Source organism: Musa acuminata, unplaced genomic scaffold, assembly GCF_036884655.1.
Source record: "Musa acuminata AAA Group cultivar baxijiao unplaced genomic scaffold, Cavendish_Baxijiao_AAA HiC_scaffold_450, whole genome shotgun sequence".
NCBI lineage: Eukaryota > Viridiplantae > Streptophyta > Magnoliopsida > Zingiberales > Musaceae > Musa > Musa acuminata.
In genome coordinates this window covers 20,001-25,000 of record NW_027020697.1, presented here as the reverse complement: position 1 = coordinate 25,000, position 5,000 = coordinate 20,001, and positions in this window count along the sequence as shown.

Genomic DNA, 5,000 nt, shown 5'->3' with positions numbered 1-5,000 from the left:
CCCATCCAGCCCTGTGCCACCCGGGGGGTTCCAGGGTGCTGAGATGGCTGACATTTTGCTCCGCTCACGACGGTCACCGCGCCACACAAGAACAGCCCAAAAACAGGCCAAAACAGCCCAAAAACGGGCCAAAACTGGCCATTTTTGGCTGCGCGAGCGAGCGGCGAGCGGCGAACAGCGAGCGAAGCGAGAGGCAGCACCGTCCCTGCTATACGAAAGCCCCATCCAGCCCTGTGCCACCCGGGGGGTTCCAGGGTGCTGAGATGGCTGACGTTTTGCTCCGCTCACGACGGTCACCGCACCACGCAAGAACAGGCCAAAAACTGGCCAAAACAGCCCAAAAACGGGCCAAAACTGGCCATTTTTGGCTGCGCGAGCGAGCGGCGAGCGGCGAACAGCGAGCGAAGCGAGAGGCAGCACCGTCCCTGCTATACGAAAGCCCCATCCAGCCCTGTGCCACCCGGGGGGTTCCAGGGTGCTGAGATGGCTGACGTTTTGCTCCGCTCTCGACGGTCACCGCGCAATGCAAGAACAGGCCAAAAACTGGCCAAAACGGCCCAAAAACGGGCCAAAACTGGCCATTTTTGGCTGCACGAGCGGCGAGCGGCGGACAGCGAGCGAAGCGAGAGGCAGCACCGTCCCTGCTATACGAAAGCCCCATCCAGCCCTGTGCCACCCGGGGGGTTCCAGGGTGCTGAGATGGCTGACGTTTTGCTCCGCTCTCGACGGTCACCGCGCAATGCAAGAACAGGCCAAAAACTGGCCAAAACGGCCCAAAAACGGGCCAAAACTGGCCATTTTTGGCTGCGCGAGCGAGCGGCGAGCGGCGGACAGCGAGCGAAGCGAGAGGCAGCACCGTCCCTGCTATACGAAAGCCCCATCCAGCCCTGTGCCACCCGGGGGGTTCCAGGGTGCTGAGATGGCTGACGTTTTGCTCCGCTCTCGACGGTCACCGCGCAATGCAAGAACAGGCCAAAAACTGGCCAAAACGGCCCAAAAACGGGCCAAAACTGGCCATTTTTGGCTGCACGAGCGAGCGGCGAGCGGCGGACAGCGAGCGAAGCGAGAGGCAGCACCGTCCCTGCTATACGAAAGCCCCATCCAGCCCTGTGCCACCCGGGGGGTTCCAGGGTGCTGAGATGGCTGACGTTTTGCTCCGCTCTCGACGGTCACCGCGCAATGCAAGAACAGGCCAAAAACTGGCCAAAACGGCCCAAAAACGGGCCAAAACTGGCCATTTTTGGCTGCACGAGCGAGCGGCGAGCGGCGGACAGCGAGCGAAGCGAGAGGCAGCACCGTCCCTGCTATACGAAAGCCCCATCCAGCCCTGTGCCACCCGGGGGGTTCCAGGGTGCTGAGATGGCTGACGTTTTGCTCCGCTCTCGACGGTCACCGCGCAATGCAAGAACAGGCCAAAAACTGGCCAAAACGGCCCAAAAACGGGCCAAAACTGGCCATTTTTGGCTGCACGAGCGAGCGGCGAGCGGCGGACAGCGAGCGAAGCGAGAGGCAGCACCGTCCCTGCTATACGAAAGCCCCATCCAGCCCTGTGCCACCCGGGGGGTTCCAGGGTGCTGAGATGGCTGACGTTTTGCTCCGCTCTCGACGGTCACCGCGCAATGCAAGAACAGGCCAAAAACTGGCCAAAACGGCCCAAAAACGGGCCAAAACTGGCCATTTTTGGCTGCGCGAGCGAGCGGCGAGCGGCGGACAGCGAGCGAAGCGAGAGGCAGCACCGTCCCTGCTATACGAAAGCCCCATCCAGCCCTGTGCCACCCGGGGGGTTCCAGGGTGCTGAGATGGCTGACGTTTTGCTCCGCTCTCGACGGTCACCGCGCAATGCAAGAACAGGCCAAAAACTGGCCAAAACGGCCCAAAAACGGGCCAAAACTGGCCATTTTTGGCTGCACGAGCGAGCGGCGAGCGGCGGACAGCGAGCGAAGCGAGAGGCAGCACCGTCCCTGCTATACGAAAGCCCCATCCAGCCCTGTGCCACCCGGGGGGTTCCAGGGTGCTGAGATGGCTGACGTTTTGCTCCGCTCTCGACGGTCACCGCGCAATGCAAGAACAGGCCAAAAACTGGCCAAAACGGCCCAAAAACGGGCCAAAACTGGCCATTTTTGGCTGCACGAGCGAGCGGCGAGCGGCGGACAGCGAGCGAAGCGAGAGGCAGCACCGTCCCTGCTATACGAAAGCCCCATCCAGCCCTGTGCCACCCGGGGGGTTCCAGGGTGCTGAGATGGCTGACGTTTTGCTCCGCTCTCGACGGTCACCGCGCAATGCAAGAACAGGCCAAAAACTGGCCAAAACGGCCCAAAAACGGGCCAAAACTGGCCATTTTTGGCTGCACGAGCGAGCGGCGAGCGGCGGACAGCGAGCGAAGCGAGAGGCAGCACCGTCCCTGCTATACGAAAGCCCCATCCAGCCCTGTGCCACCCGGGGGGTTCCAGGGTGCTGAGATGGCTGACGTTTTGCTCCGCTCTCGACGGTCACCGCGCAATGCAAGAACAGGCCAAAAACTGGCCAAAACGGCCCAAAAACGGGCCAAAACTGGCCATTTTTGGCTGCGCGAGCGAGCGGCGAGCGGCGGACAGCGAGCGAAGCGAGAGGCAGCACCGTCCCTGCTATACGAAAGCCCCATCCAGCCCTGTGCCACCCGGGGGGTTCCAGGGTGCTGAGATGGCTGACGTTTTGCTCCGCTCTCGACGGTCACCGCGCAATGCAAGAACAGGCCAAAAACTGGCCAAAACGGCCCAAAAACGGGCCAAAACTGGCCATTTTTGGCTGCACGAGCGAGCGGCGAGCGGCGGACAGCGAGCGAAGCGAGAGGCAGCACCGTCCCTGCTATACGAAAGCCCCATCCAGCCCTGTGCCACCCGGGGGGTTCCAGGGTGCTGAGATGGCTGACGTTTTGCTCCGCTCTCGACGGTCACCGCGCAATGCAAGAACAGGCCAAAAACTGGCCAAAACGGCCCAAAAACGGGCCAAAACTGGCCATTTTTGGCTGCACGAGCGAGCGGCGAGCGGCGGACAGCGAGCGAAGCGAGAGGCAGCACCGTCCCTGCTATACGAAAGCCCCATCCAGCCCTGTGCCACCCGGGGGGTTCCAGGGTGCTGAGATGGCTGACGTTTTGCTCCGCTCTCGACGGTCACCGCGCAATGCAAGAACAGGCCAAAAACTGGCCAAAACGGCCCAAAAACGGGCCAAAACTGGCCATTTTTGGCTGCACGAGCGAGCGGCGAGCGGCGGACAGCGAGCGAAGCGAGAGGCAGCACCGTCCCTGCTATACGAAAGCCCCATCCAGCCCTGTGCCACCCGGGGGGTTCCAGGGTGCTGAGATGGCTGACGTTTTGCTCCGCTCTCGACGGTCACCGCGCAATGCAAGAACAGGCCAAAAACTGGCCAAAACGGCCCAAAAACGGGCCAAAACTGGCCATTTTTGGCTGCACGAGCGAGCGGCGAGCGGCGGACAGCGAGCGAAGCGAGAGGCAGCACCGTCCCTGCTATACGAAAGCCCCATCCAGCCCTGTGCCACCCGGGGGGTTCCAGGGTGCTGAGATGGCTGACGTTTTGCTCCGCTCTCGACGGTCACCGCGCAATGCAAGAACAGGCCAAAAACTGGCCAAAACGGCCCAAAAACGGGCCAAAACTGGCCATTTTTGGCTGCACGAGCGAGCGGCGAGCGGCGGACAGCGAGCGAAGCGAGAGGCAGCACCGTCCCTGCTATACGAAAGCCCCATCCAGCCCTGTGCCACCCGGGGGGTTCCAGGGTGCTGAGATGGCTGACGTTTTGCTCCGCTCTCGACGGTCACCGCGCAATGCAAGAACAGGCCAAAAACTGGCCAAAACGGCCCAAAAACGGGCCAAAACTGGCCATTTTTGGCTGCACGAGCGAGCGGCGAGCGGCGGACAGCGAGCGAAGCGAGAGGCAGCACCGTCCCTGCTATACGAAAGCCCCATCCAGCCCTGTGCCACCCGGGGGGTTCCAGGGTGCTGAGATGGCTGACGTTTTGCTCCGCTCTCGACGGTCACCGCGCAATGCAAGAACAGGCCAAAAACTGGCCAAAACGGCCCAAAAACGGGCCAAAACTGGCCATTTTTGGCTGCACGAGCGAGCGGCGAGCGGCGGACAGCGAGCGAAGCGAGAGGCAGCACCGTCCCTGCTATACGAAAGCCCCATCCAGCCCTGTGCCACCCGGGGGGTTCCAGGGTGCTGAGATGGCTGACGTTTTGCTCCGCTCTCGACGGTCACCGCGCAATGCAAGAACAGGCCAAAAACTGGCCAAAACGGCCCAAAAACGGGCCAAAACTGGCCATTTTTGGCTGCACGAGCGAGCGGCGAGCGGCGGACAGCGAGCGAAGCGAGAGGCAGCACCGTCCCTGCTATACGAAAGCCCCATCCAGCCCTGTGCCACCCGGGGGGTTCCAGGGTGCTGAGATGGCTGACGTTTTGCTCCGCTCTCGACGGTCACCGCGCAATGCAAGAACAGGCCAAAAACTGGCCAAAACGGCCCAAAAACGGGCCAAAACTGGCCATTTTTGGCTGCGCGAGCGAGCGGCGAGCGGCGGACAGCGAGCGAAGCGAGAGGCAGCACCGTCCCTGCTATATACGAAAGCCCCATCCAGCCCTGTGCCACCCGGGGGGTTCCAGGGTGCTGAGATGGCTGACGTTTTGCTCCGCTCACGACGGTCACCGCACCACGCAAGAACGGACCATAAACAGGCCAAAACAGCCCAAAAACGGGCCAAAACTGGTCATTTTTGGCTGCGCGAGCGAGCGGCGAGCGGCGAACAGCGAGCGAAGCGTGAGGCAGCACCGTCCCTGCTATACGAAAGCCCCATCCAGCCCTGTGCCACCCGGGGGGTTCCAGGGTGCTGAGATGGCTGACGTTTTGCTCCGCTCACGACGGTCACCGCGCCATGCAAGAACGGACCAAAAACAGGCCAAAACAGCCCAAAAACGGGCCAAAACTGGCCATTTTTGGCTGAGCGAGCGAGC